At 45.4% G+C, this 15346-nt stretch overlaps 1 protein-coding gene across 2 annotated transcripts in view; it reads left to right on the top strand.

Moving 5' to 3' along the window:
- tmem51a (transmembrane protein 51a) overlaps positions 1-15346 on the top strand; it is a 53185-nt gene that overhangs the window by 1061 nt on the left and 36778 nt on the right. Inside the window, exon 1 of one of the 2 annotated variants that reach the window (XM_069918963.1) lies at positions 9369-9471. The exons of the other annotated variant lie outside the window; for it this stretch is intronic. The gene's annotated coding sequence lies outside the window, so the exon portion shown is untranslated. Of the gene's footprint in view, positions 1-9368; positions 9472-15346 lie in introns of those variants that run through there. 2 annotated transcript variants of the gene reach the window in all.

The following is a 15346-nucleotide window of genomic DNA, read 5'->3' as shown; positions in this document are numbered from 1 at the left end:
CTTGAAATCTAGGTTACCGGTCGGTATTGGCTTTGACACATTGCTTTTTCCCTCTGATATATATCTGTTCATTGCAATGGGAAAAATTTAGAATTCAAAGAGGAGTTGAAGATTTAACGATTCTCCCACAGAGATTGTTCCAAGATACCAATTCTTTACTCTCTATAAAATCTACTGTGTTTCAGTGTCTAGATATGACTGGAATTGCCAAATCTGGTTGGTCTTAGCCCAGGAAGTGTCACTACATGACTAAGTCCCTCTACCCTGCTCCCAAAGTCCCACCATTTGTCACTGATCTGTCAGTCTTCACAATGCCCTTTCTTCTTCCGAAGCCAATTGGAAAGAGTTGAGTTTCTTCATTACCCCTTGAAAGTCATTCAACAGTTCAGACATTGAGCCTTGCCCCACATTTAACTGGTAAGGAAAAATCAAGGAATGTATCTTCTCTTTGAAAAACATGCATCTCTCTAATCAGAACCAGCTTAGGGGATCTTGTGAAGATGTGTTCAGTTGATAAAAGGAGGGTGGGAACTGTTGTGTGGACTTGGAATGACAGACATAGTGTTGACCTGTAATAATGATGGGTTAAGTTTTCTCATGTAAGTGGAGAAAGTGAAGTGAACAGTGTAATTGTCTTTACTGGTAAATGTAAAATCATTAAAACCTGCTCCCCACCCGTGCAATAGAAACATGGGCTACAGATATTAGCCATGGGATGTGGTTCATTGTACCTTAAAACCACACAGTTCCAGGATTGGCTTGACTGTCTTGTTGGGTCAAGTTACATCACCTTAGTTAAACCTTAATGCTCCCATATTGGGGATATCATATACCTGTACCCAGAGAGCAGCGAGTACCTGAAATCTACTTCTGCAGGAAGTGGTGGAAAGAGAGTCACTGACAGCACATAAGAGGTGTCTGATTGAGCACTTGAATCGCTCAGGCTTTGAAAGCTATGGGCCAAATGTTGAAAGATGGGTACTCACTGGTCAGCATGGGTGCAGTGAGCTGAAAGCCCCATTTCCATGCAGTACACCCTGTGTCTCTGTATGTATATTTGCCCCCTCACCGCTGTGTTAATGAGATCAAGGTACAAAATCACCAGAACAAATCTTTCATGATCGCACCTTAATGTGGAGCAAAAACAGAATCTACTGGGAGCACTCTTCAGGTCAGGCAGCATCTGTAGAAAGAGGAACAGAGTTCAGGACTCTTCGTCAGAACTGGAAGGAGAAATAAACAAGGCTGAACACCATCGCTGTCAACCTAATGACATGAGCACTCTCCGACTCATTACCTTACCCTTATTCACTGCCTCAACCCACAGGAGGTGCCCAGGGAAGCTCCATCCCAGAAAAAACTAGCAACATCATAAAGTAGAAGATGCTTGTTGAAACATAAAATTCGCAAGGGAGTTGTCAGATGTCGGAAGACGTCCTTTGGAATTCCCTAATATAGGTTGAGAATATTCCACTTTGAGATTGATAGATTTTAGGACAGCAGTGAATTGAGGGATATGGGAATTGTATGGGATGGAGATGTTCAAAGCAATAACTCACGGAGAATTGGAGCAGACTCAAAGGACTCCACATATTTTTGTTCTTAAACTGATATTGATTGTCTCTTGTCCCTGAAGGCTTTGCATCTGATGGAGCAGTTCAAGGAAGATGATGGTGGTTGTCTATTGTTAACATGTAAACATCTACCTAACTATTCTAATGTGCATTAATTACTTTAATATTTGCAGTATTTCATGTAAATAAAAGGTATATAAGTACAAAGAAAACATTGTTCTGGTCTCATTAGTCTCTATTTCAGTGCAGACTTTAATCTGCAGCATGTAGTTTTGAGCATGGCTTGCTCATCTGGAGTGTTGGCCTGCAGCCCAAGCTCAGGCTTTGTGTGTATCCTTGAGCCAAACCTAAACTCAGCCAGAAGCCCTAGCTAGTGGCCGGGTTACCATGAAGTCCTCAACAGTCAGGTAAAGGGTCGGTGGTGGAGACGATTGCAGGAAGGAAAGCTGAGAAAAGTCACAGGATATCCGGTCAAGCAGAAGCAGGCCCTTCGGCCCACAAAGTCCATATTGAACAAGCAGCATCCATTCTACCCTCATCCCATTTGGTTCTCACCAACTCATCCCAAATTCTACCGCTCATCTTCAGACAAGAGGCATATTTAAAGTGGCCAATTAACCTGCCAACCTAAGTCTCTGGGAGCACCCAGACGAAACTCATGGAGAGCGTGCAAGCTCCTCATTGATAGCAAAAGAGATCAAGGTTGAACCCAGATCACCGGGACAACAAGGGAGCAACGCTACCTGTTAAGTCACTGATCCTAGAGGAGCCCAGCCGAGAGGATCCCAGAATACACTGTCTTTACTAGGGAGGGTGCGGATCGCACCGGGCAACACCATCAGAGGGAGTGACACCAAAATAACTGTCTATAAAATTATTGGGCAGTGTTACAGCAGAAATCTATTGATAAAAATATCCCTATAGTTCATTATAACAACAAAAACATTTTTCGTAAGCTCAGCTTACATGCGTCAATATACCAACAAGGCTAAAACTCTCTGCTAATTTACTTTGTGAACTTTCTCATGCGCTCCGGTCAGTGCCCCCACCCCCGCTCAGTGCTGCCGCTGCCACCCGGACAGACAAGGAACACGTGGGGTGGGGAGGGAGGAGGAGGGTGACACCATGAGTTATCGTTCTGGGGTGATGCCAACCCTAGTGACGCCACTACCAGTATATCCTGGCCTTCAAAGGTTTTAAGAGGCAGTTGCCTGTCTGTGGAGAGAGCATGTAGAGATCATGTACTTGGTGCATCCATCACCATCTTAATGCTTGCAGTTTTGATACTTTTATCAAAATGGAGATAGGTCAATTCACAATCCAAGGATGCGCTTGGAGTGAAACACAAAAGTCTGCAGAGGCAGTGATTGCCGTAAAAACACAGAAATGCTGGAGGATCTCTGCCAGTCTCGGAGCATCCACAGGAGGGTAGAGATATTACTGACATTTCAGGCCTGAGCCCTTCTTCAAGGTATAAGCAAAAAGCAGGCAAGGCGTCTGAGTTAAATATTGGGGAGAGAAGGGGGGAAATGGGAGGGTAGGAGACCAGAACGACAAAAAGGTATCATTTGGTTAAGATAAGAGGAAAGACGAGAATTGATGTTGGTTCTGTGGAAGGATACAGAGGGAAAAGGAGAGAGAGAGAGAGAGAACTAGAGGAAGAGGGGGTGGGGGGGTGGGAACTGGAGGGTACAGAAGAAGAGGTGTTCTTCAGTTATCCACTTTCTTGCCTAGTCCTCTAATCATCAATTCCAGCTTTCAACATACTCAACACCTGAGGCAGTAGGCCTTTTAATTCTTGAGATTCACTGAATGAAGCAATTTCTCCTGCATTTTGGTCCAAAATTGCCATCTTGTTATCTTGTGTAGAGCCTGCTGGTAAAAGACTCTCCACCCTGAGAAACAGTCCCACTCTCTCACAATTTTCAATGTTTTAATGGTGAGCCAATATCATTAAATCCTCCTCAGTCCAGAAATCAATCATGGCAATGGATGCGGGACCCCGTTCAAGGTGAGGTTATCTGCTTCGATTGAGGACACAGAGCTTGATATGCAACTGCATTCTGACCTTTTCAAACTAAACCATTCAAAAAGAGCCTGGTCGAGTCAGTCCATCTTGGACGTGTGAAGAGTGTGACATCACAACACTTTTATCGGTGTCAGACTTCAGATAAAACTGCTTCATTTTCTGAGACTGGACCTGAACGTCGTGGGTGGTTGATGAGCCAGTTCCTCCATAAGGACTGTACGACTCTCACTTATTTCCGGTCTCTTACACGTCTCCATCTTCTGATTAAGGGTAACCACTACACGTTTGTGCCTGCCTGGTTGTTTTCCTTCCAGCATGGTGACGGTTAAGGGGGAAATTTGTCCAAAATAATGTCCTGCAAACCAGAATTTCTGTTTGATTACATTGGTCAAAAGGCAGGAACTTATTGAAGGTGTCACCTGGCGCGTGAGTGGTGGGTTAGGGAACTAACAGCGAGGCGGGCCAATTTTAAACTTACGTATTTTTTTTACTTACTAGTTTATTCTTATTTATTATTTATTTTCTTGCCGGTTGCTTGAGGCTTGAATTCCCGATATCAGGGGCTTTACTGTATTTTTTTTTGTGTGTAACTGAAATGTGTCTTGTTATCAGTGATCCATCGGCTGTTACACGGCACTTTGGGTCGGTCACCCTCAATCTATCTTTTCAGGTTCAGCACCACACGTGTCTTACGCTAATGTTGTTAGGACCAGCCCATTCTCCATCCACACAGTAGACATTTGTCTTGTTGGTCATGAGAGGAAAGAATTGACAGGAGACTCAGAACGAACAGGACAAAAGACATTTTGTAGTTACTGCAGAGGTAGGTTTTATTAATTTTGGTAATTGTTCTTGTTTATAATCTGTCATTGAAGCAGGTGAATGTTTATATGTCACCGACTTTGCCAATGAGAATGAGAATCAAAATTAATTGTTACGAACACGTCACAAAAATCATTGTTTTGAGGCAGTATTGCAGTGCAAACATTTCTAAGAACCATGTTTCAAAATAAATAAAAATAATGCAAGAGAAATAAAAAGACAAAGTGAGGTCATGTGTGTGGTTCATTGATTATTCAGGAATCTGATGGCGGAGGGGAAGAAGCTGTCCCTATGCCGCTGAGCGCTCATCTTTAGGCTCCTGTACCTTTTTCCTGATGGTAGTAGAATGAAGAGAACATGGCCTGGGTGGTTCTTGTTCAGGCACTATTTTTATTTATTTTGAAATGTGGTTCTGAGAAATGTTTGCACTGTGATTACTGCTGCAAAACAATGATTTTTGTGACATGTTCATAACAATAAATTTTGATACTCATTCTGATTGGCAGAATTTGAGGATAGAGGCTGCTTTTTAAGACACTGTCTCGATGAAGTGAAGACTGGTGCCCATGGTGTTGCAGGCTGAGTTAACAACCCTCTGTAGTTTTTTTATTTCCTGTCCTGAGCGTTCGTACCAGACAGTAATGCTCTCCATGGTACACCTGTAGAAGTTTTCGAAAGCTTTTGGTGACATATAGCTTCTGGAGAGCCTGCTTCGTGATTGCATTGACGTGGGCTGGGCTGGGTCCTAACAACATTAGCGTCAGACACGTGTGGTGCTGAACCTGAAAAGATAGGTTGAGGGAGACCGACCCAAAGTGCCGTGTAACAGCCGATGGATCAGTGACAACAAGACACGAGGCTCCAGGACAGAACCTCAGAAATGTTGACACCCAGAAATTTGAAGTTCTTGACCCTCTCCACTGCTGAGCCCCTCGATGAGGCCGGTACGCCATTAGCACCCAGCTCCAACCAGTGCCCCACTGCCTCTGAGCAAACAGACTGCTTGTCCAGAAAACCATTGTTTCCTCCACAAAATATTCCAGTCTCCAGTCTTTTACGATGAAGTCAATACTACTAATTCCATACCATCCCCACCACAATCAATTGCTCTTCACAAATCACATCCTCCTTAACTGCTGACTTTCTGATCTCTAAGGCTATTCACCTCCCACCAGCTAATGAAAGACTCATCCATGCCTTTATTATCCTCAAACCTGACTCTTCCAATACAACCTGGTCAGCATCCCACCACTCTCCAACTTCTATGAGCATAGCCTCATCTAATAAGTCGTATGCCTTCCAATGCACCAAGGACTATACCTTGTATGTATCGTGATGAAGGGCTCAAGCAAGAATCATTGGTTTATGTAACTTTGTCTTTGCTTTGTTTGACCTGCTGAGTTTCTCCAGCATTGTGTTTTTACTTCAACCACGGTGTCTCCAGTCCATGTTTTACTCTGCCCTCAATCCTCCTGAAACATTTGACCCACGTTGGCTCCCAATCTCTCCCCGTCTTCCATTTTACATTCTCTGTAAACTGCACAAATCCCAGATTCTCCATTCCTTTAACTCTAGCTCTGTGGGCCTCCCAGTGCCCTATTTTACCCGACTAGTGACCCTTACCCCACAGTCTTGCGTTCCTTCTCTAAACTGACTGTCACCCCGCTCTTACTTTAGGAGCAACTGTTTAACCCGAACTATTCATGTCATACTTCACAAGGAATCCATTTTTACTTGATTTTGGACATCTTCTTTTCAGCAGACTAGAATTTTAACAATGTGATTTTCCGTCTCAAATTTATTGAAGCTGTGTCCCGGTGAACTCTATGACCTCAGAATTGTTGAGCATTTCAGACAAGGGCTCTGTTTGTGACAGAAAGTTTATGAGTAACTTAAAAGTAATTACCTTTACTGTGAACTTAGATCTAATAAATCAGAAAAGTGTGTGATGCAGTGATAATTCTTACGCAGTAAGCCAGATTATCTATTCAACTGTCGAAGATATTGTCAGAGATTGGAAGTGGCGACTTGAGACAAATTGTGTGGGGCAAGCAAATGTCTACCCAAGCCCTCTGTGAGAAGAAGCAGCAAAGAGAAATGAGATATGATTAACAGCCCTGTTTATTATTTATGGGAGATGTATGTCCCCCGACTCTACGTCACCATGTTGACCAATTCTATTTAATAGTGTGCCTGACCTTACAAATACGGATAGTGTTTTCTCATACTCGGCAGTAAAACCACTCATGTACATGGTGAGAAGAAACTGTCCTGGCAACCTACCAAACCAATCTGAGAAACTGCCAACTCTTTTGCTCAACTTGTATCCAATGGTCTACACATTTCCTAACTGAATGCTCCTTGGCGTAGTTAGCCTACATCTGGCTGAATATGTCATTCATCATATGTCCATCTACTCCACTGGTTCACACAACTTCACCATCAGTCCACCCAAAGTCTCTCTCCTGCCATACACTATGAGACAAATGGAAAACACGATCTTTTGAGTTTTGACTCAGTAGCCTTTATCGATACGGTTAGCCCAACGCAATTATGGCTCCAGTAACCTGGGTTCAAATGGGACACTGACTGTGGGGAGTCTGTACATTCACATGGTTTCCTCTGGGTGCTCCAATTTCCTCCAAAAATTGTGGGTGAATCGGTGCTTTTGGCCTGGCCTGCCCCTATGAATTTTCTCCTTGGTGATTAGTGAAGCGTTTGGAAGAAAAATATCTTAATTCATAGAGGTTTGGGCAGAATGCACAATTCCAGAGCTAAAGAATTACTTGATTCTCCAATCTTAGGAAAGTAATACGCCCTCAGAATTCCCTCAGTGTTATGCCTGCCTCTGGTTTTCATCTCATCCTCCTTTCTCATCCTACTGTTTGGTTTCACATATTCAACGCCAAATGGTGGCCACCAAGGCCAGATCTCACTAGACCTCCTTGTCGCCATTTTTGGTGTGTCCCAGCACCTAAAAATTAGCACTGCACCCTTGCCCACAACTCTCCACCACCATGTCTCCCCTAAACCTTCCTCTCTTCACTTTGTACCAATCTCCTCTAGTGTTTGCTGATCCTGTCCTGGGAAAAATGTACTGGCTGTCTACCTTGTCTATGCCTCTCCTAACCTTATAGACCTATTAAGTAGCCTCTCATCCATCTTCGCTCCGGAGAGAGAAGCCCCAGCTCTGCTAACCTTGCCTCCGAAGACATATTTTCCAATCCAGGCAACATCCTGGTAAATCTCTGCGCCCTTTCCAAAGCTTCCACATCCTTCCTATAACGAGGTGACCAGAACGGAACACAATAGTCTCAGCGTGATCTCACCAGAGATTCAAGGTATTATAACGGCACCTCAGACTCCAGGAGGAAGAGGGGGGAGGGAATCATGTAGGGAACAGCACCTGTACAATGCCGAATGGGGAAAGGAGAGGGGAAGATGGTGGAAACTCTTTGAAGATGCCAGAATTGGGAAGAGTGAACTTTTGAATGCAGGAGCAAGTCTTTTCAGATTTGATTTATCAGCAAGGATTATCTTCCTTTGGCTTGGCTTCGCGGACGAAGATTTATGGAGGGGGTAAAAAGTCCACGTCAGCTGCAGGCTCGTTTGTGGCTGACCAGTCCGATGCGGGACAGGCAGACACGATTGCAGCGGTTGCAAGGGAAAATTGGTTGGTTGGGGTTGGGTGTTGGGTTTTTCCTCCTTTGCCTTTTGTCAGTGAGGTGGGCTCTGCGGTCTTCTTCAAAGGAGGCTGCTGCCCGCCAAACTGTGAGGCGCCAAGATGCACGGTTTGAGGCGTTATCAGCCCACTGGCGGTGGTCAATGTGGCAGGCACCAAGAGATTTCTTTAGGCAGTCCTTGTACCTTTTCTTTGGTGCACCTCTGTCACGGTGGCCAGTGGAGAGCTCGCCATATAATACGATCTTGGGAAGGCGATGGTCCTCCATTCTGGAGACGTGACCCATCCAGCGCAGCTGGATCTTCAGCAGCGTGGACTCGATGCTGTCGACCTCTGCCATCTCGAGTACCTCGACGTTAGGGGTGTGAGCGCTCCAATGGATGTTGAGGATGGAGCGGAGACAACGCTGGTGGAAGCGTTCTAGGAGCCGTAGGTGGTGCCGGTAGAGGACCCATGATTCGGAGCCGAACAGGAGTGTGGGTATGACAACGGCTCTGTATACGCTTATCTTTGTGAGGTTTTTCAGTTGGTTGTTTTTCCAGACTCTTTTGTGTAGTCTTCCAAAGGCGCTATTTGCCTTGGCGAGTCTGTTATCTATCTCGTTGTCGATCCTTGCATCTGATGAAATGGTGCAGCCGAGATAGGTAAACTGGTTGACCGTTTTGAGTTTTGTGTGCCCGATGGAGATGTGGGGGGGGCTGGTAGTCATGGTGGGGAGCTGGCTGATGGAGGACCTCAGTTTTCTTCAGGCTGACTTCCAGGCCAAACATTTTGGCAGTTTCCGCAAAGCAGGACGTCAAGCGCTGAAGGGCTGCCTCTGAATGGGCAACTAAAGCGGCATCATCTGCAAAGAGTAGTTCACGGACAAGTTTCTCTTGTGTCTTGGTGTGAGCTTGCAGGCGCCTCAGATTGAAGAGACTGCCATCCGTGCGGTACCGGATGTAAACAGCGTCTTCATTGTTGGGGTCTTTCATGGCTTGGTTCAGCATCATGCTGAATACCCAAGAGTAAACCTCTTTTTCACATTTGACCGATCTACAATATTTTCCCCACATCAAAATGCTGGAAAAACTCAGCAGATAAGGCAGCTTCTCTGGACAAAGAAACAGGCAAGAGTTTTCAGCTCTGTGGCCCTTTACTGCTGTTCCATTCCGGAGGGAAACAGTTGAGGCGCGTTTCTTGTGCAGATCCATCCTCAGCCACCAGAGGGGTGCAGGAGACCGAGGAAGTTCTTCCTCCCAGATGAAGTGGGTGTGGGCTTAGGACCCAGCGGGAACCACCGACGTCTCAACTTACATCAGATCGCAGAGAAGCTGCTGTTCAGAGGATGGTTTGAAAATTCGGGAGACGGGGAAGCGATTTCAGTGAGTTTTTTAGATTAAAAACTAGCCTTTTATAAGTCGGAGAAGGAGAAACAACTTTTGGCGGAGCTTTCACAACTTTTCAAAAGTTTCCCAACTTCTCAAAACTTCTAACTTGAGGTTTCCTGGTGGCAAGATATGGGCAAACTCGATTCCTCCTCACTCCACCCATCTCCAGTCTGGAGCTGGGTCCATTTCAGTGGTGATTGATCAGGTTTAACTTTTTAATGGTTTCATTTTGCGGGTTAAAAAGGGGAGAGGACTTAAAATGTTGTTCGAAGTTTGACAAAGAACCCAGTGACGACATTTTTAAGGGACTGGGCGTTGCATTCGTGGGGAGGCGGGCGGTTACCTGGGGAAAAGGAAGGGGGGAGGGCAGGAGGTGGGAGAGGGTTGAGGGAGAGGGAGGAAAGGAGGAGGCAGAGGGGAGGGAGGAGAGGAGGTGGGAGAGGGCGATGGGGTGGGAGGGGTGGAGGGAAAAGGGAGGGGTGGAGGGAAAAGGGAGGGGTGGAGGGAAAAGGGAGGGGAGGAGGGAAAAGGGAGGGAGGGGTGAAGGGAAAAGGGATGGGGAGGGAGGAAAGGCAGAGGGGATGTGGAGGGGAGGGAGGAGAGGAGGTGCTAGAGGGAAGGCGATGGGGTGGGAGAGGGGAGGGATGGAGGGAAAAGGGATGGGTGGGAGAGGGGAGGGGGTGGAGGGAAAAAGGATGGGGTGGGGGAGGGAGAGGAGGTGTGGAGGGAAAAGGGATGAGAGGGGATGGGGAGGGAGGAAAGGAGGAGGCAGAGGGGATGCGGAGGGGAGGGAGGAGAGTAGGTGCTAGAGGGAAGGTGATGGGGTGGGAGAGGGGAGGGATGGAGGGAAAAGGGATGGGTGGGAGAGGGGAGGGGGTGGAGGGAAAAGGGATGGAGTGGGAGAGAGGAGGTGGAGGGAGAGGGGGGTGGGGAGGGAGAGGGGGATGCGGAGGGGTGGAGGGATGCAGAGGGAGGAGAGGAAAGGGCGGAGGGAGAAGGGGATTGGAGAGGGGGATGGGGGAAGAGGGTGAGAGGTCGGGTATATTGACAAGGAGTGAGTGGAGTTTTCCTGGCTGCTATTCCCCATCCAGTTCACCTTCTCCACTGAGTTTCACAGGACGCAGCAGGACAACAGATTAAAAACTTTAAAACAAAAAGATAGGCATCATAAATCCAGGCCATTCAGCCCATTGATGTTGGTATTTATACTTCATTTGGGATGCAAGTTTAACCATCTGTTCCTCAAACCTATCCTGCTGGAGCCAGCTCTGTGTTCTCCCCATACTGGGTAAATAATATAGTTCCCCAGTCAGAAAAAATTAGTTTAATGCATGATTTCCACATTCGCAAGGCCATTGGATGATTACATGGGTGGAAAGGGTTTGGAAGGATATGCAGGCAAATAAGAGCAGCCTAACATGTCAACTTTAGGAAATCAGGCTGATGGACCTGTTGTGTGCTGTGTGACTATAGTTTTTGTGTCCCTAATTAATTAATTCCTCACAGAGGGAATGAAGAGAGAGTGTTTAAGATATCAAAATCCTTCATTGTTTAAAGGAGCTCTGATCGAGAAATGAGATGGTCTGTGTTCATCCTTTGGTCTGTGTACCCACCCATTTCTGGTGTCCTTGCAAACCTGCTCTCCTCTGCTTTCTACACTTCAATATGGTGACCAGAATATTATTCAAAATGTAATTATGAGTTCACCAAGGTTTAATTATCACCTTTATCTTTAATTCAATTCTGACTGAGAGTTTGTTGTCTTGCTGCAACTTCCCAGTTATATAAAACACTTAACAAATCCAACATAATTTAGACTACACAAAGAAACATTATTATGTAACATTATTATTATAAATTTCACAGTTGGTTGATAGTGCAAAGAAATGGAGTTGTCAATAGTACAGACAGATCTTTAGTTGTCTACCAGTCATGTTATGGTTTGTTGCCACGGAGAAAAGTCCAGCTGCCTGATAGTTGATGGGCTAAAACAAAGTGCTTTCAGCTGAACCCGAAGGTGCTAATCTTCTGTCTAAGGATGGCCTGGGAGGTGAACACCAAGTTCTGTGCCTCTGGAAATAAACTCCCGTGTTTGCTCTTGTTAATCTGTGGAGCATTATTTACCAGTAGTGATTGTTAAAGAATTTTTATCCTAATATTAATGTCAGTGTTGCAAATGCTTCTCTCCATCCTCCTGCTGAAGATCTGAAGACTGTCTTAACTCTCACCTATCTCCAGACGTGTTTTTCTGTTGGACTTCCTCGTCCTCTTGCTTTTTCCTCTTGTAATTTGTCCCCTTCCTCTCATAAACTGGAGGTTTTTTGGAGCCCAGACCCAATGTTTTGGTTCTCCTGTGCTTCTCGGCTTTGGTGGGTGCCTTGACTTCGATGATCTCTTCCTAGGAGCTCCCATGGGAATGGCTGGACAGAAAACTTCATTCTAAAATGCCACCAGGGAGAGGGAGAGAGAGATTTCAAACCCTATTGGAATTGAATCGAAGTAACAAATGTTTTCTGAATTTGTAGTTGGGTGCTTCTAATTTTTGTAATCCCAATTATCCGGCACCTACAGGGATTGTGGTTGCCAGTTATACGAATTTTCCGGTTGACTGAGATATTATAATACACCTGTATTAAGAATGCTCAGTTTAAAAAAAACAGTGCAAAATGTAAAGTAATTTGAATAAAAACCAGTATTGTAGTCCTTATGTAAATTTCACTTTAATCAGGTAATTCCTGTAACTAACAAAATTAAAATTTATATTCAAACCCCAGTTGCTGGCACTGTAACAGAATTGTGCTAACGATGCTGGCATCCTCTCCCCTTTTTAACCCCTCCCCTAAATTTACAGATCTTCTTCTTTGGCTTGGCTTCGCGGACGAAGATTTATGGAGGGGGTAAAAAGTCCACGTCAGCTGCAGGCTCGTTTGTGGCTGACAAGTCCGATGCGGGACAGGCAGACACGATTGCAGCGGTTGCAGGGGAAAATTGGTTGGTTGGGGTTGGGTGTTGGGTTTTTCCTCCTTTGCCTTTTGTCAGTGAGGTGGGCTCTGCGGTCTTCAAAGGAGGTTGCTGCCCGCCGAACTGTGAGGCGCCAAGATGCACGGTTTGAGGCGTTATCAGCCCACTGGCGGTGGTCAATGTGGCAGGCACCAAGAGATTTCTTTAGGCAGTCCTTGTACCTTTTCTTTGGTGCACCTCTGTCACGGTGGCCAGTGGAGAGCTCGCCATATAACACGATCTTGGGAAGGCGATGGTCCTCCATTCTGGAGACGTGACCCATCCAGCGCAGCTGGATCTTCAGCAGCGTGGACTCGATGCTGTCGACCTCTGCCATCTCGAGTACTTTGACGTTAGGGATGTAAGCGCTCCAATGGATGTTGAGGATGGAGCGGAGACAACGCTGGTGGAAGCGTTCTAGGAGCCGTAGGTGGTGCCGGTAGAGGACCCATGATTCGGAGCCGAACAGGAGTGTGGGTATGACAACGGCTCTGTATACGCTTATCTTTGTGAGGTTTTTCAGTTGGTTGTTTTTCCAGACTCTTTTGTGTAGTCTTCCAAAGGCGCTATTTGCCTTGGCGAGTCTGTTGTCTATCTCAATGACAAATTTACAGATAAAGCCTTACTAATATACCAAATACAAATAAAGACTTTTACTAGACTGGGATGGGGGAGACTCTTTGAGAGAGTTGCCCCAGCGGCGTTGGCCACCATTTTAGTCAACTTTATTCAAACAGCTGCTGCGGCAGGGCACGACCGGGGTGCTCGGCTGGCTGAACATTTGCTCCCGTCCTTGAGGGATTGTGAGTTGCTTCGGAGAACGTTAACTTTTACAGTTTTAAACTTTTATTTATACTTATTTGTTCTATTTAATTATTTCCTTGATTTATTTTTGTTGGCTGGCTTGCCAGTTGCTTGAAATCTGGATGCCGGGGGTTTTACTGTAGTTTGTGAGTGATGGTGCTTACTTCAATATCTGGATTGTGAAGAGAAATTTTTTCCAGTCTATCGTCACATTTGAACTTTTAGGCGACACTTTTTGTTACTTTGCTGTTAATTCTACTGAAATAAGCACTAATATCAAATATTTGCACAAACCTCTCATCTCCAGTTGTCCTAATCCATTGTCTTCCAAAGTCTCTTCCTCTTGAATGCAGAGCGGGAAAGCAGAATGCCTTCATATCATTCCACTCCTTTCGAGGCATGAACAAGGCCCTTTGCAGTCTTCGTGCTGAAAGGCATTTCAAGTTGTTCGATTTTTTTTTTATATTTAAAAACTTCCAACGGTTTGACCCTTTGCAGATGAAATAACATCCACATTAAGAGTCTTGGGAAGTGGCCACATACTTTTGCCGTAGGTGCTTTGTGGTGAGTAAGGGATTACTTAAGGTGGTAGACAAGTGGAGAAACAAGGCTGGGAACCATTGTTCTAGATGATAACATTGTTTGACCACATCAGCACAGGTTTGAATGTTCTCCTGAGATAAAAGTTGCAGATTCAAAAGTTATTGTTGTTACAGAACATTTTGCAGATGGGACCCATTGCAGCCATTTCACCTGGTGGTGAATGGGGAGGCAGTCCAGGCTGTTGCTATTCCATGGGTGGTATTACGCTAGGGTGAATTTGGAGCTGCACTGACCCAAGCAAGTGAAGAGCATTGCTTTGCCCTCCTGACTGGTGTTTGTAGATATGAAATTTAGCCCCTTCCACACTGTCAAATAAAGTGGGTTGAACCGGGCAATTTAGCAGGTCTGTAGCGGGTTATGTGGCAGTGCGAAAGGTCCCAAATGGGCAGGGTTTGTAAAAAATCAACTGGGCCCCGACTCTTGGTGGGGGGGAGAGGGTTGTGTCAGAGCCCGGCCAAGTTAACTCGGATTTGATTTAGTACCTGGTAGACTGCATTTTGAATGGACAACTGGCTCCACCACGTACCATTAGTGACGTCAATCCCTGCATGTGTGCGTGTGTCAAAGTCTGGTAGTTTTAATATCAGTTATATTCCACAAGGCGGCCGGTGGAGCTATCGCAGAGCAGCTGGCAGGGCTGTCAGCACATACCAGTGCTTAAATCATCTCAAGATTACTTATAATACCTAATACAATGCAAGTGCTAGATTGTTCTTCTTTACCCAGTACGCTGCTTGACCTACTGAGTTTCTCCAGCATTGCACTTTTACTTCAATCGCTGTGTCTGCACTTTCACATTTTATTACAAGGACTCAAGTGCACAGACCTCCAGCATTGTGTTTTTACAGGAAATTTTAACATATTAAAATTCTGGAGTTAAGAATTGTGCCCTTGTGATTAGACGTTGAAACAAAAGTGCTGCTAAATGGAGGAAAACGAGGAAATCTGCAGATGGTGGGGTTTTGTGCAGTACACAAATATGCACAAAAGGGGGTCGACTTTTTGGGCAGGAATGACAAAGGGCTTTTGCTTCCTCTGGATGTGAGTTTTCCCCGGCACTTTTGTCTACTGCCCCAGACTGGTGCTTGCTTGTTCAAATTGAAAAACCCCCACGGTTCCCAGTGTCCCAACTGGCATTCCTCTCTGAACATAAACGAGATCAGAATTATATTTTCCCCTTGAAATTGATGGCGATCTCCACAGTGACGTCCATTGATGTTTTAGCATGGGAGCTTTGGAAAGCTTTTGTTTTAATCAAAGACGGTTAATGTTGCAAGGCAACAGTGCTGACCCGTAAACAAGAACCCAGCCAGAATGAAGAAGTAAAAGCTTGCATTGCCTGAAGACGCAACTACAAAAGGGTTATTGATCCAGAAAGAAATGCTTCAATGAGCCCTATAAAGGCAGAAGTTTTGGTCCTGAAATCTTGAATGAATCTCAGCAGGTCAGGCAGCATCTGTGT

The sequence above is a fragment of the Narcine bancroftii genome, chromosome 2 (assembly GCF_036971445.1).
Source record: "Narcine bancroftii isolate sNarBan1 chromosome 2, sNarBan1.hap1, whole genome shotgun sequence".
Lineage (NCBI taxonomy): Eukaryota > Metazoa > Chordata > Chondrichthyes > Torpediniformes > Narcinidae > Narcine > Narcine bancroftii.
This window is presented reverse-complemented; position numbering and strand designations above follow the sequence as displayed.